The following is a 17,397-nucleotide window of genomic DNA, read 5'->3' as shown; positions in this document are numbered from 1 at the left end:
AGTTCATTTTACATGGGACATGCATGTATTTTAGGGATCGGTTCCAGGCAGTTCTTACCTCTATGCCGAACAATAGCATTTTGTTTGGAACTTTCATGCAGAAAAAGCTAGAGGAGTTGCGTAAAAAGGCCATGAAACATCGAGCTCTAGTGCAAGGTACCCAACAGCACAGGTTTGAGATACTATGCCAACATCGTCGTTGTGTTCAACTATTGCACTACCTCCCTCCTAGTTCGAATCTAATATCATCTATGTAACCGCAATGCAAATAGTTGTATCATGTTCAAATTGTACTACTATTTCTTCATGTTACATAATTCTCCTTGATTAAGTCCATATAATGTTTCTACGACCCAGACTGCGATAGGCCTATATAAATTATCCGAGTACTAATACGTCGAATAAGGTACAAAATAATACCTCACTTAACATATGAAATTGCGCAACAACCAACTTCAATACATTTTTATAACAATATTAACAAGTTTTACCAATAAATACTTCTTTATTTATTATTAACATAACATAGAAAAATCTTTTGGCCGTACTTTTTACATATTAGGGCGGCAAGGGACCCAGATGCAAAAAGTACGGCCGCAAGCTCTTTATGGGCGGCCAAAATTGCAATTAGCCCCTTGCCGCCCTCTGTATGGGCGGCAAGGGCCTAATCGCAATTTTGGCCGACGGCGGCAGACGGCGCGGTCGACCCACCGTCTGCCACGTCAGCTTGCCGCCCCCCCTATTTTTGCAATTTTTTTGGTCGATAGATTATTTCTGTAAATATTAAAAAAAAATGTAAAAACGAAAAAAATTCCTGCTTGGGGGTTACTTAGATCAAGTTGCCAGATGGGCCGGGCCATCTGGGCTGACTACCTTGGGCCGCGTTTGGCTGGGCCGAGATCCACTGGGATTTCGTTTCAAAACTCATCCTCTTCTTTTTTAGAAATACTACGGAACAGTAATATCGATGCAACGAAATCTCTTACGTCTAGAAATACTATACTACTCCCTCCGTTTCACAATATAAGTCAGTCTAGCATTTCCTATATTTTTATTAATAGATTCATTAATATCAATATAAATATAAAAAATATTAGAATGACTTATATTATGAAACAGAAGAAGTACTACACAATGATATATCGTTCTATGGAAATTTCTAGCGCCAGGATAATTTTAGTATGGTACATAAATATCAAATCTAACACCTATAAAATATTATGTCTGGTATGGGAGGTACTACAAAAGTGACTTGGAATGGTCTAAAGTGTAACAAAAAATAATCTCACCTAGTTTAAAGTAAAAATATTAGTTAAATGATGACTTAAAGTAAAACTTTGGTAATAGAAGGTGGATCACACTATAATTAACCTTTTGTTTTAGGATTTCATTTCAGGTTTCTGACTTACACACGTGGTCGAGCGAGATGACTTCTAGCCCGCCATGGCTAGGACTACAAGAAGCAAGAAGCAGCCATTGATGTGGTCGGTTGGCGGAGAAATGGCACCGTGCAGAGAGGCTTGAGGCTACTAGGCCGATAGCACAGAGGCACGGGGCTGGTGACCTCCAAATCTCGGTTGGTGGGAAGATGACGGGCATGTTTGGGTTGCTATCAACTTGCCCTACTAATTTCTTGGGTACTCCCTCCGTTTCGAAATATTTGACACCGTTGACTTTTTAGCACATATTTGACCGTTCGTCTTATTCAAAAACTTTTGTGAAATATGTAAAATTATATGCCTACATAAAAATATATTTAACAATAAATCAAATGATAGAAAAAGAATTAATAATTACTTAAATTTTTTGAATAAGACGAACGGTCAAACATGTGCTAAAAAGTCAACGGCATCAAACATTTCAAAACGGAGGGAGTATTTCAATAGAAGCAAATACATGTTTGGTTTGCTACCAATTTTTTGTCACAATAGTTCAAATTCAATACTGTCCAATTTGGTAGTGCCAAAATTTGTCAAGATTTTGACACTACCAAGATTTTGGTAGGGCAAAAATTAGATTCAAACCAAACAAGCCCGACGTACCATTGCTTCCTAATACCACCCCCTCTCTCTCTCTGGTTGCCAGATCCATGCGCCAGCAAGGGGCCTCCCGGTGAGGTAGTTGCTGATCTGCTCCATCGCCCAGGGAAGGGCATCATGTTGGAGGGACTGCAACAGTGGGTTGGCCGGTGATGAGGTTATGGTGTGGGCGGCCATGATGTATTCTTCATGAGGCAGAGAAGGTGGAGGTCGGGCTGCTCGAACTACTATAGTTGTCCCTGGACATGGTGGAGTCCTAGGGTGCACACATCAATGATATTTTTTTTTCGAAAACACGTAAAAAGATTGTACATCAATATAATATATTAGAAGGAAAGATAATTTTTCTTTTTACACAACGCAATTAGCCAGACAGACCTATGCTGGGGGAAGGGAGAAAGAAACAAACAAAAGCTACAATTAAAAGGGAAAGCAAAAACTACTGTGGAAAAACGCTACTCCAAACATGTCAAAGACGATATTGAGGGGCACGTGACTGCTAGCCTCGCTGCATTGCTTCTCATCATCCTCGCCACGGCGCCAGGAACGTACCATGCAAGGGATTATAAAGGGGATGTGAGAAGGAAGTTTTTTTTTTAAAGATAACTAGTAATATACCCGTGCTAAACGCTACGGTGCAATTCTATTTGTGTTTAATAACTTTTAATACTTCCTCTGTTTTACAATGTAAGACTTTCTAGCATTATTCACATTTATTTAGTTGCTAATGAATCTAGATATATGTATTTAGATTCATTAGCATTTATATGTATGTGGACAATGCTAGAAAGTCTTACATTATAAAACGGATGGAGTATTTAATGTTTCATGTTTTTTTATATGATCTTATTTTTCTAAGGAATCAATAGTGTGTGTGTGTATATATATAATGAACTTCCCATTTCACTACACTTGTTTGGTTATCGATTATATCTCCAAATGCAATTCTCGATCAATACATACCTGATCGACAAGATTTAGGATTAGTAATCGAACTTATATTTACAATACGTGCACATGCACCATTTAGACGTGCCTACAAATCTAAATCAAATTGAATGAAACATACAGCACACTGGCAACCATGCAACAGATGAATAAAAAAAAATATTCATAGATAAGCCCACTGCAAAATGTTGTCGGCACGTGTGCTCTATAAAGAACACCATTATAATATCTGACACACTACAGCTTATTTACATATTCGAGTACAGAAAACACCGATTGCTTTTTTTTTACGTAGAGATCAAACTCCACCTTGAGTCTGAAAGATATATATGTTATACAAATGGTTGCTTGTTCCAATCAACTTGAGGCACTTTATGTACCGCTAATCCTTCATTTCTTACCGGTAGTAATATTGTAGAGATGTAGCTGTTATTGTCACAATGCTATAAAGATATGGGCTATGCAGTGAGATGGTTATGCAGTTTAGAGAAATACAATATAGCTAAGCTCAATAAAATATAAGCAGTGAGCCCCCTCGAAACAAAAAGCAGTCAATAGTGTTAGCCGTGTTAGGTATCTGGATGCTTGCATACATTAAATTCTGTGTTGCCTAATTTTGTCAAAATCAGATTGTTTGTGATGACATAACTGAATGTTATATGACCTATTCTCAATGATTTATTATGGCCCGTGACCACCTAAATCTGTGAACAAATCAATTTGTTGGTAGGAAACTCAGACAATTAATTTCTGAGAGAAGGTTTCCAATACTCACCTTGGAAATATGGCTGTCATTCAAGGGCACCGGCCTCATTAGGCACCCGAACTGGCAATGGCAGAGACTGGTGTGAGCCGCCTAGGAGCATGAAAACAATATCATTTCTATTGTGAGAATAAAAAAAATAAATAGTATTGGCTAGGTGAAGGCCTTTATAATTTTACATTGCCTAAGTGAAGCAGGCTCTGAAATATGGCTGAGTTGCTAAATTTATTTGATCTCAGGCTACAAATCACAAAAATATCGTTTGTATCAATGCACGACTTCCAGTTCCTCTCCTGTCACTCAGATGGTTTCAGCTAAAGCAGTGCACAACATTAAGGTTGATCACAATTCCATACTAACACCTCCCAATTTCAATGTTAAATATTTTCTTGCTCTACTTTTTTCTGTCTTCATTATTGCCCTCTGCTACATGCACATACAGTCGGAGCAGCAAACTCATACCTGGCAGGGCCCTATGTTGGCTTGTTTGCTTCACTTGAAAACCAAAACGAAATTCAGATTGAATGTGAATTTGTACCCCCAAACCAAAACCTTGTAAAGATCTCACAGAAAACACATAGAAACCTTGTAAAGATCATGAACAGATTTGCTTGAAAATTCATCAACCAGAACAAACCCTCCCTCAGCGGCATTTAAACAGAGACCTATCGTGCAGAGTAGAGTAAGTGTATAAAAAATGAATTTACATCATCGGTCCGTTTAAGTCACAATCAAATAGCACCAAACAAAAGTATTTCATTAACATCATCGGTCCGTTTATATCTCATTAACATTTTTTAGTATTTCTTTTAATACAATCAAACAAAAGTGCTTGTCCATAGTATTATATTTATTGACAGAAGTAAGAAAATTCCTTTTTTTTTTCAATAAACTGGCAGGTGTTGCATGAGTAATCCACCAATTAATAAATTAACTCAAGTCAGCTATTACCTGACTTCAGAAAACTTGAAGGAGAGATGTTGAATTTAGATTAGTTTGATCCCGTGTTTTCTGCATTTTGATGAAGGTTTTACAACTAATACCAAACGTCAATATTTTCAAGAAAGTGACATTCATATGAACTATATCAAACTGAATGCACACCATTCCCTTGTAATTTTATTAGCATATATCCCCTAAATTTGAACCAAGTTCAGTTCTTCTATAGTTGCATTTCATGACTCAGGAGGTGAACTGTGTTGTGTACGGAGCAATAAAAATCGACTTATATAGATCAAAGTACTCAGATTTATGATGTACTGCCCATTTCTCATTTGTGAAAACAACCAAATCAAAGAATGGAGAATGCTACTGCTTTTGTTCCAATTTCAGAATCCAATCCAAAAAGAAAAAATGAAAACCAATCCAATGACCTGGCCACCTTCTGACGATCCAGACAGGACGCCCGTTCTCGTCGGCGGTGGCGGTGCTGCTGTACTGGCTGAAAGGGCTCGGGATCTTCGTTGGTGAAATTCTTCAACTACTTGCATACGCACAAAATGCTCAAATCTTTTGATTAATTCGGGTGATGTAATGTAATTACGAAAACCACAAATCTAACCCTACATGCATAATTTACCAACAAGTAAATAATTGATTGCCTAAAGAATCTCAAGAAGGTGTGTTAGCTTGCTGTTCCTCTATGGCACATGAGCATTCTTTCTTGTGGCTAGGCAAAAAAACAAATTACCCAAAGCAAATAACATCTCCAATCCAATAAACTGGTTGTGCGCTGATAATGCAGAGTTGCGGACTGACATGCTGCTCCCGTCGGCGGTGGCGACGCTGCTGTACCAGGGGATAGAGGCGCAACCCGCGGGATCGGAGGCGATGACAGCGAACTGGGAAAGCGGGATCGACGGGGCTATGCACCGGCGACGTCGACTCTAGGGTATGCGACGGTGATCTGGTTGCGAGGGACCAGATCAGCGGCGCCTGACGGCGCCTCTCCCGCAACCTTCCTCATCGTGCTGTCCTCCGATTGAGAAAGTGCGGCGCCCGAGCGGCGGCGCTGTGCGATGGGGATATGCGCAGCGGGGGTCGACGGCGTGCGGCGGGGAGAGAGGGGAGGTTAGGTTTGGCGATGAGGTTGGGGAAAGAAGGGCGACGGGTGGGAGTCAGGAGGGAGAGCGATGGCGGCGCTGACGGGGGAACGGAGAACGCGCAGGGAGGAAAAGCGGCCTATACGGATGTGGGAGGTGGAGATGATCGTGTGAGCGTTAGAACTCGGTGAGATAATCTGGATCGCTGTGGATCGTTGAGTGATGAATGAAATAACGAGTGATAAGTGATGAGTGAAACAACTTGTTAACTATAGGGTACATGAGAGAAGGGAGGTGGAGGAAGAATACAAGTGGGCTATAGGCATTTCTGGCATTTCAAATTATTTTTCTCTCCTATTTAAATATGAATATTTTTAATAGACATATCCATATTTGAGAATGTCTTCTCTCAAAGATCGACTTTAGCTGCATGAGCTAAAACCACAGAGTTGTAATATCCTACAGCAATTTGCCATTATATTATCCCCTCTATAGCCATTAGCAAATATCCACACAAAATTGGAGTGTCCAAGAACAAAGTATCAGTTTTGCGGTGTATTTGCAAATTCCATGTTGTTTCAGTGTTGTATGGCAAATTTTGTTACACTTTTATCTGCACTAATGTTTGATATATATCTTTCTATCTACACCTACAGTAATACTAATTGAACATTTTCAAGAAGCTCACACGTTAACATAAAATTAATGATCATTTCGCAGATGCTCACACGCTAAAAAAAATATCTGGCCATCGATTTGATGGATAACCGTAGCTCTACATTTAACATTGTGTGTCATGTTAAAAGTTAAAGCACATCTATATTCTGCATGTTGTGGGATGATACCATTGTTTTCAACTTTTAGCCAAATTTTCACTGCTGGAGAAAGGGTTTTTACCCACGGTTCGTAACCCCCTTTAGTCTCGGTTATACAATCGGGACTATGAATCCAAAACTAAAGATGCCCGGTTAAAATAACCGGGACTAAAGATTCATCTTTATTCTCAGCTGGTGTTACCAACAGGGATTAAAGAGGGTCTAGTCTTTGTTCTTCTCTTTTATTTTCATTCTTCTTTGCATATTGATTTCACGCCAAACTCACCAAAATCACAAAATCATCACAAATTCCAAATCGAGTTGCTCCGTACATCCCCAAATCAAAGTAACAACATCACAAATCATAAGATTCACATAACAAATTGTCAAAAAAATACATCACAAATTCTAAAAAAATTATATCACAGATCACATATATATCACATATCACATCACACAGATCCAATGAATTACAAATTCTTAAAAAAAAAAGAAATCCGGTGCCACCGCTGCCGCCTCCCACCTCACCTCTGGTAGATGGGAGGGCATCGCCGGCCGCCGTCCGCCGCATGCCGGGGGCCGCTGCCGCCACCGCTTCTCCCATCGTCTCCCCAGCCCGGCGGCCCTGGCCCAGGGGAGTTCTAAAATGGTTTTTAGTCCCAGTTTTTAGTTGAATCAGGACTATTGTAGATTAAGATGGTTTCTCCAGTAGTGTTTAGCCGTTGAAGAAGAGCATGCTCACAGGAAATGAGGAAGTAGCCGATTCGAATGGCTGTTTAGAACTCAATCATGCAAAGACCTAAAACCGAGTACATCTCAACTAATTAGGAATTTTAATAATTATTATTGAATAAAAATATCTTTTAATATTTTAAATATCAATAACGATATCATGCAGTGTACTGGTTGGCGACTAGTTAAGTAGCTATCACCATTTTTTTTTATTTTGCCTGCATAGTGTTGATTGCCATTTTGTTCGTGTACGCCAATAAATATAATTAAGGATGCGTGCAGACGATAGACATAATACTTCTATTATTTTAGAAAAAAAATCAGTTCACTAATTGGGCCATAAGGCTATTTCCAACCCAAAACACTAGATATGGTTTCCATAAACTCCACATCATCAAGAAACTAGTACTAGACACTACTCTTACAATGCAAACACTACTATTCCATACTTAAATTTAATGCTACTTATGTTACATGATGTCTTGGATGTTGTGTAGAAACTATGTCTCATGCAAGACATGGTTTCATTCTCTTTCCTCATTTATTCACTTGCCACATCATTTTTCATCCTAGGTGGCAACTTATTTAATACTATGGATACCATTTTAGTCATTGGGTTGGGAATACCCTAACATCTCTACAGCAAGTATGGGAAATGATGCACAAGGATGTACGACTTTCAGCTAACTGTATTGAATTGCTTAATATTATTGGCAATTGGTCGATCGCTTTATTTGGCACTGTTACTGAAGTCGCTTTAAGGCCACATTATCCATTGATTGTTTTAATTTCATTTCAACAATTTTGTTAGAATAATTAAAATTTGCAACTAGTCAACTAAATAGTTCTTTAAAATGAACTTGTACCGTGTAAAGCTTGTAAAACAGAATTTCAGAAGACTGTTGTTGGTTTGGTAGTGCAGCTTATAGAGAACACTAATATTGTGGCTTATGTCAAGTTGGACACATACTTATTTCGTTTTAAAAATTATATAATTGATTTATAGATTACTATTATCTTTTTACAAGGCATATCACTACTACGAAAATATTTTTTTTTTTGCTGATACCATCCTTTTATTTTTATTAGCGGATTTAAAAACACATGCTTGTAGAAATATACATAAGTGATTCCAATAAAAACCGCTAGCAAAAATCAATTCTCTCTGACCGTTACTTTAAATGGTCTGCATGTGAAAATAAAGTTTACTTTTGCATGTAGGACACTTATTGCACCGCCGGCGAAAAAAAATGAAAGGTTTATAAAATATCGGTGGAACTGGTCGAGAAGCTCTCTTCTCCACTCATTCTCAGCAAGTTATTGTCCATGAGATCTCCTACCCCACCCCCACACTCGTTCTCATCCCCAACCCCTTCATTCTTAGCAGCGGCGGTGGCGACAGAGGATGGGGGAGCCCAAAGTGGTGGAAGCGACCGACGACAAAGACTGCGAGGGTGGGCTAGCGACTGGACTGTGACAGCAGTGATGGACCAGAGGCGGGAATGTGATGGCAGTGGTGGCTCGGCCACAGGTCGGCTATGGCAGCGGCACGTGGGCCACCAGACAGCGATGGCAGCGGTGGGCTAGCGACGGCAGCGGCGGGAATACAACATCAGTGACAAGCTGGCTATGGGTTGGAGATGGCAGCTGCACGCGGGCCACGGGATGGCGACAACAGCAGGAGGCCGGCCACGGTACCGCTAGAGTGGGCGGCGGCTGACCTTGGGGCCGCTTGATCTAGCGCCGGAGGCCTCCGCGGTGGATGACTCAGCAAAGAGGGCAAAGAGGAGGGCTACGGCTTGACGTCATGGCCTAGATCCGCTAGTGGGAAGGCCGGATCTGCGCCGCACCTCCACCGATGGAACTCGATGAGATGGTGACTGCGATAGCGACAACAACCATTAGATGAAGTTATTGTTTGTTGATATTGAATTGTCTGTTGATTTTGGGTCGCTGTGGTGGATTTGAATTTGAACATGCTTGGATTTGATGCCAATTTGAATCTGAACAGGCTTGGGTTTGATGTGCATTTGAATCTGAACCTGCTGTGAAAATCGGATTTATTTTCCTTTTTTTTTCGTTAAAACCTTTTTCAAGCAGATGACTTGTGTCACCTGCAAAAATAAATTTTCGTACTTAGTGCTATTCAGATGTCGCTTAAAAAAAATCAATTTTCGCACGCGAATAGAAGCCACACCTGTGGAAATTGCCATCTCTGACCTTTGGTTGCGCAAAGACTGATCGATTTCAGCAGCTAGCAAGAATAATTTTTTAGCAGTGCATATTACGATTATTTCGATCGTTTGTTATTTTGGACAACATTCGGCTAAACGCAGTAAACGTAGCAATATGTGTGGGATTAATAAAACCCTAAAACGATAGAAAAAGTCATGTGAGTTTACAAATTAACAAAAAACAAAACAAAAATTAACATTACTATTAAGCTAACCATCAATAAACAAACTTGGACTTTCTCCATTTCAGAATATAAGACTTTCTAGCATTGCCACACACATTTATATAAATGTTAATGGATATAGACACACACACACACACACATATATATATATATATATATATATATATATATATATATATATATATATATATATATATATATATATATATATATATATATATATATATATATATATATATATATATATATATATATATATATATATATATATATATATATATATATATATATATATATATATATATATATATATATATATATATATATTCATTAACATCTATATGAATGTGGGCAATAATAGAAAGTCTTATAACCTGAAACTGAGGTAGTACAAATTAACAAAAATGGCTAACCATTAATAAAACCCTAAAACGATAGCAATATTTACTTAAATTAACAAGCTTGAGGTGCTCCCATCTTCAAATGGCCAGCAGGATAAGCCAGCCATGTGAGTGGTCGGACGAGCCTCCTTTAGGTCGATTGATTTCCACCCACTAGAAAAAAACATTTTTACAGGCGGCCAAAACTTATTTTTTAGGTGTCCATAACGTCTGCAACAAAACGCTGCAGGCGGCCAAATCCACCCGCCTGCGAAAATATTTTCAGCGTAAAAAAAAATTTGGCCACCGCCGCCCTACCACGAGCTGTGCCACCACGAGGGTTTTGGGAGGCAGAGGGAGGGGAGGAGGAGCTGCGAAGCCACGAGGTCACCGTGCCAGCCCGCCGCTGCCGCCGAGGGGAGGGGAGGGGAGGGAAGGGGAGGGGAGGGGAGGTCCGGATCTAGGAGTGGGAGTGCCGCCGCCGCCACCGATGACCTCGCGCCTCCGCGTCACCTCAGCCGTTGCCCTCCCCATGATGCAGCCAGATCCATGAGGGGAGGGGAGTGCCGCCGACGACCTCCGGCCTCCGCCGCTGCATGCAGCCGCTATCGCCACCCTCCCCCACAACGCTTCCGGATCCTGGATGGGTGGGCCGCCAGCTGGATCTGGGAGGTGGGAACGCTGCCGCTGACCTCCCTCCTCCGCCGCTGCATGCGGCCGTTGCTGCCGCACAGCTGCGCCCCGCTGCCGTCCGTCCCACGCCACCGGCTACCGGCCTCCTCCCTCCCCCCTTCGTCTGGACCTGGGAGGGAGGGGAGGCGAGCCGCGCTAGGGGTGCGCCGCTCCATAGTGTCGTCATCCCCGCGCCTCGCCTAGCCGTTGCCGCCACCGACCCCGCGCCTCGCCATCGAGATCCCGCCGCCCACGCGTGCGTCACCGTCGCCGGTTCCTGCCGCCCCCGCTGCCGAACACCCATTGCTGAGGGAGAGGAGAGGTGAGGGCCGGCAGAAGGAGAGGAGAGGAGAGGTGAGGACCTAGAAAAAAAATCTAAGAGATGCCACGTCTATTTATATTACACACCTATTTTGACAGGCGGACCAGGTATATTTGCAGGCGAACCGCTTAAGTGGTCCGCCTGCGAAAATAAATTTTCGCAGGCAGACAGCGAGCTTCACCCTAGTTTATATTTTTATAGGCGGTCATTTGGCTCCGATGGTCATGTCCGCCTGCGAAAATAAAACCCTCACGTCAGAGAAAATGCTTTTTCTAGTTTAGTCCTTATCACTTTCTAATTGCGGTTGCGAGCATTGGATGTTGCGGCTTTGAAGTTTGCTGCAGCTTTGAAGTTGGTTGGAGCGGAGTGGATTGGGCCGGCTAGCCTAGTCATAGGTCGGTCGACCCCCTTACAAAGTCATTTTAGGCTCTTGGACCGAAATAGGCACTACTACAAAAGCGATTTTACTGTACGAGACACCTTGATTTTTGCAAACGGACCATAACTAGTGGTGTCTGCAAAAATCGAGGGTCATTTTTACATGCGGCCCCTTAAGTGGCCCATATGGAAAAATCGATTTTCCCATACCGGCCTCTTAAGAGGGTGCATGCGGCTCACTTAAGCGCCTGCATGGAAAAATCGAATTTTCCATACGGACCACTTAAGGAGGCGTATGTAAAAATAAAATTTGAAAAATTTGAAAAATTTGAAACTAGTGTATCCCACTCATATGAACTCCAAATTAGATGATTCTTTTTTCTAAATGTTTCTAAAATCATGCTCTATCATGTTATTGTATTCTTACTATTATTATTTGGCCATTTTTTTTCTTGTGACTTAGTTTTATCAATTAAAATTTTGAATTTCAAAACTTCAAATAATATTTTGAAGCAGTAATTGATTTTAGCTGAAAAAGTCATCAACAACAAAGTTGTATAACTCATCAATATATATAACTTCTATTTTAGTCATTTCTTCATCCGACGAAGTTATTTATAAGATTGTTTACAAAATGTACATCTCTCTTATAGTTTTATAAACTATATAAGAGATATGTACATTTTCTGAACAATTTTACAAATCACTTTATCGGATGAAGAAATGACCAAAATAAAAGTTATAGATCTTGATGATTTATACAACTTTGTTATTGATGACTTTTTCAGTTGAAATCATTTAGTATTTGAAAATGTTGTTTGAAGCTGTCATATTTTGAAATTCAAATTCAAACTATTCAAACAAAGTCAAATATAAAAATAACAAAAACAAAAGTTGTAGATCTTGATGAGTTATACAACTTTGTTATTAATGACTTTTCCATTTGAAATCATTTACTACCCGAAAAATTATTTGAATTTCTTATATTTTAAAATTCAAATTTTGTATAGTCCAATCAAACTCGGATGGAGAAATGACCAAAATAAAATTGGTAGATCTCAATGAATTCTACAAGTTTGTTTTTTACAACCTTTTGACATGAGTTAATTTAATGTCATAAAAATCAATTTGAAGTTGAAAAAACACACGATTTTTGAATGCAGACGCTTAAGTGGTCCGCATGTAAAAATAAGTGCTCCATTTTTACATGCGGGCCTCCTATTTTCCTCTTCAACTCACACTAGCCGGCGGCCTTATCTACTTCTTCTTCTTCTCTCTCTCTCAGTCATCTCCTCATCTCCTCTCTCACAAATCCTCTCCTCTCAGCCCTCTCTCTCTCAAATCCTCTTCTCACACGCACGGAGGCCGGCGGCCCGGGGCTCGAGAGGCAGCTACGGCGGGCTCGAGAGGCGGCGGTGGTGAGCTCGAGAGGCGGCACACGGGGGGCGGCGGCGGCGGCGGCCAGAGCGGATCTGGGGACGGCGGCCCTCCCCCGAGCGGATCCGGGGTCGGCTGCCCTCCTCCCACGCGGATCCGGCGCCGGCGCCCTCCCCCGCGGCGACGACGAGCTCGGGGGCGGCGGATCCGGCTCGGGTGCGGCGACGATGACCTCCCCGCGGCGACGACGATGGCGGCGGGTGGCGGCGGCGAGCTCGGGCGCGGCGGATCCGGCTCGGGTGCAGCGACGATGACCTCCCCGCGGCGACGACGACCTCGGCAACGACAAAGGCGACGGGTGGCGGCGGCGAGCTCGGGTGCGGCGACGACGACCTCGGTGACGACGACGGCGGCGGGCGGTGAGCTCGGGCGCGGCAGATCCGGCGTGGGGGTGAGCGGCGGCAGCGAGCTCGGGCGCCTGGGGCTAGGGTTTTTTTTGGGGATTTTTATTTTTTTCACGATTTTTCATTTTCGCATGCGGCCGGCTTTTCACATGCGGTTGCGCCGGCCGCATGCGAAGATCATGATCTTTGCAGACCTTCTCGCTCATGCGGTCCAGCCAACCACATGCGAAAATGTAAACCGCCCGTTTGCAAAAACGGTTTTTGTAGTAGTGAGGAGGAGAAGGCCAGGTGAGTAGTTGTCTAGCCTTTTATTTTTGAAAATATACTTTATTTTTAGAGGTTTTGCTGTTATATACATATTTTTGAAATATAAAATAAAAATATACATGTACCATCGGATAAAAACGCGGGACCAATTGTTTAGTGCAATGTGAAGATGCGAGACTATCGGGCCGGAGAATCCTGTGCAGCGGACGTGCGGTACCACGTGTTAGCGGTGTGGGATTGTCTGGTCCTGCATCTTCGTGCCACGCTAAACTATACTATCGGTGCCCGCGGCACACATATATTTTTATAATTTTTTGAAAAATATGTATGTAATTGCAAAAAGGGTGAATAGCTAATTTAGTCTTTCAAGTTTTACCGAAGGCTCAATTTGGTCCTTCAGGTTTTATTTTGTTCACATAGGTCCTTTAAGTATTTATTTTGGTCTAAAATCATCCTTGGACCTACTTAATATGCCATATGACTATTTTTAGTCCACAATTATGTTAGAAAATGTCCCTTTTGCCCTTAATTTGTATATAACTATACACTAGAAAAAAGAAAACCAAAATGAATAAACAACATTGGATATGTACTTCTCATTATTTTAATATGTGCACATGAAAATTGAGCCTAATGGCTATCGTATACACTTGTAAGTACATAATTTATTTTTGTTTTATCTATAAAAAGAATTCATTGCATGCAATTTTTTCTTTTATATATGTGAATGAGGGGGTATAAGTGTCATTTATCAAGAGAGTTGTTGGTTATGTGGGTTGAAAGATAAGTTTGAATTAAAATAAAAACTTGAAGGACTAATATGGACACATTGAAACATTAAGGACTAAGGACTAAACTGATCCTTGCATGAAACTTGGAGGACCACTTTAGCTATTCACCCTTGCAAAAACGTTAAATATAAAGTATATTTCCAAATATCTTCGTGTCTGGCACTCTGGCTACCCTGACAAAAATGGTCGAATGGCCTGGCTTGGCCTCCATGCCGCCTATCCCTTTAGAAGATGGGGTCAACTGGCCGTTTGTGTTGGCTTGGCCAGCTGACTTTGTCAGTCCTAGTTTACTCCAAAAGTCATATATTTCATTTTGTTTAGCTAAGTACGTGTAAAGTAAGTACAAACAACAAAACTAGTAGCAATACATTAATATAAAGCAAACTAATACATCGAACAAGTTCTTCGCGACGTACTGCATTTTCTGTTTGTGAAACCTAAACTGCCTTTGTATAATAAGTACGTACTATACCACATTACCACTTTCATTACATGCATTCTACAGTAACAAATTAACATTTTAAAAGATTTATCTCAATAGATGTTATTATTTCCGGGTGTGAGATGATTGCAGGAATTGCAAATTATTAAAAACACACTTTATTCTTTATTCAAGTAGCTAGTGGGATATTATTATTTAAGGATATTATTATTCCTTGTATGTTATGTAGATGACTTGCACAAATCTGACGATTGAGACAAGATGCGTATACGTGCATGCAAGAGCTTTTCTTCAGATTTGCCGCTTCTTCACCTTGAGCATGAGCCCATTCTTCATCTGGAAAAGACACGACATCTTCGGCTCCACGGCCTGCCCTTCCACCATCTCCACGTCGAAGTTCCACACCACCGCGGCGGCGATGGTCTTCATCAGCATCACGGCGATGCTCTTGCCGGGGCACATCCTCGCCCCGGAGTTGAACGCCAGGAACTTGTGCGACGGCACGTGCCGCAGCTGGGCGCCACCGCTGCCGCCGCCGTCGCCACCGGTGAGCCACCTCTCCGGCCTGTACTCCCGGCAATCCTTCCCCCATAGGCTCTCCATCCTGCCCATGGAGTAGAGCGAGATGAGCACGGCGTCGCCGCGTCGCCGGCGCGCACCTCGTGGCCGCTCGGCATCACGTCGTCGGCGACCGCCGTCTTCCGCTCCATATGCCCCGGCGGGTACAGCCTCAGGGTCTCGAACAGCGCGGCCTGCAGGTAGACGAGCGGCTTGGTGTCCTCCGGCGAGAACATCACCGTCGTCGTGCGATCGCCATTGCTGGGACTGGGACTGGGAGAAGCAGCTCTGCGCGACGCGGCGATGGGCTTCAGCTCTTCGCGGATGCCGGACACGACGCGCGGGTTCACGGCGAGGTTGTAGAAGAACCACGGCAAGGTCGTGCCGATGGTGTCACGCCCGGCGACCATGTAGGCGATGGCCGTCGTTTGCAGCAGGCGTCGGCGTCGGCGTCGCGGTGCGGCGACTGCGTTGCCTTCGTCCTCGCCCCCATCATCTCACCGACGAAGCCATGGAGCACCCTGTGCGCCGCGGCGAGCCTCCTCTCCGGGCCGATGTTGAGCCTTCTCATCGACTTCCACCAGGACGCCGGCACGGCGTGCCGGATCAAGCCCACCTCCATGACGGTGTCCATGGCGGCGGCGGCGTGCGCGGGCGGCATGTCAGGGCCAGGGGACAGGTAGCCAGGGTGGACGCCGAACACCGCCATGGACGTCACGTCGAACATGAGCCTCCCGGTAAGATCCTGCATATCGAACGGCGCCCCGGCGGTCGCCACGCGGGCCAAGAAGGGGAGAACACCATCCCGCACCTTGTCGAGGCAGGAGGCGGCCATGGAGGCAACCAACCGTGGGTCGCCGAGGATGCTCAGCATCTTGGCACGCAGCCGGAGGTAGGGCTCGCCGTCGAGGGTGAAGGAGACGCCGGCCATGATGTCGAAGATCTCGGCGAACTCGTGGCCCTTGGGGTAGTTGCCATGGTTGGAGGTGAAGATGTGCCGGACATTTTCAGGGTCACATGTGATGAAGAACCGGATGCTGCTGGTCGCCGCCGTGCCGCGCGCCATGACGGTGTGTCCCGACGCGGCGAGGACGCCGGCGAGGTGGTCGTGGAGGTTGTGTAGGTTGGCGGCGATGGACGGGAGCTCGAGGGTGCTGAGAATTGGCCAGCCTATGCACAAGTACAAGACAAGAGCAAGCAGCATCATCAGCGAGGAGATGATCAGTAGTTCTGCCATGAAATTAAGGTCACTTCTAATGACAATATATTGGATGTGTTTTTGTATAGTGTGTGCGCGCTACCACCTTGCGTTGGCTGATGTGGTCATGGGGGTTTGCATGGCTTAATTTATAGGGAAGAGCAAGAGCTAGCTTGGCTAGCTCACGTAACGCAACGTGGCATACAAACAAAAGGGGAACAGTGGCTATATAACATTTGACACAGTGACGCGGATCCAGAAATTTTTGTGAGTCTGGACAAGTTTTAACAACAAATACATAGTAGACAAATCCATATACTCCCTCCATCCTAAAATATTTGACGTCGTTGACTTTTTTAAACATGTTTGACCGTACGTCTTATTTAAAAAAAATTAAGTAATTATTAATTCTTTTCCTATCATTTGATTTATTGTTAAATATACTTTTATGTATACATATAGTTTTACACATTTTACAAAAGTTTTTAAATAAGACGAACGGTCAAACATATTTAAAAAAGTTAACGGCGTCAAACATTTAGGGAAGGAGGGAGTATCATTTTAGAGTGAGCATTTGCTTTGCTATTCTACGTTAAGCCGTTACTTAAGTATATATACATGTATACTACTGCTGCTTCAATTCATACGGTGATTAAGAAAGATGATTAGCAAGGTAATTAGGTTTAATACAATGGGGCATGATTGCATGAAGCCGGCGGAGCCTGGGCAGCTGCCAGGGTTGCCGGGCCCTGGCTCCGCCTCTGAATTTTGACCGTGTTTGATGGAAAACTTTCAAATACAATATAACTGTACTATAATTGTGGTATAGTTACATTGTAACTGTATTATA

At 43.0% G+C, this 17,397-nt stretch overlaps 1 long non-coding RNA gene and 1 pseudogene across 1 annotated transcript; both read right to left on the bottom strand.

Annotated features, from left to right (window-relative positions):
• Window positions 1-3,133: 3,133 nt before the first annotated feature.
• On the bottom strand, window positions 3,134-5,928 carry LOC136351488 (uncharacterized). Its single transcript, XR_010734684.1, has 2 exons — window positions 4,213-5,928; window positions 3,134-3,843 (listed from the first exon to the last, which is right to left on the bottom strand). It is a non-coding gene; the product is annotated as an uncharacterized lncRNA (long non-coding RNA).
• An 8,921-nt stretch (window positions 5,929-14,849) lies between these two features.
• Window positions 14,850-16,802, bottom strand: LOC9268842 (noroxomaritidine synthase 2-like; annotated as a pseudogene).
• Window positions 16,803-17,397: the final 595 nt, after the last annotated feature.

The sequence above is a fragment of the Oryza sativa genome, chromosome 8, assembly GCF_034140825.1.
Source record: "Oryza sativa Japonica Group chromosome 8, ASM3414082v1".
Classification (NCBI taxonomy): domain Eukaryota; kingdom Viridiplantae; phylum Streptophyta; class Magnoliopsida; order Poales; family Poaceae; genus Oryza; species Oryza sativa.
This window is presented reverse-complemented; position numbering and strand designations above follow the sequence as displayed.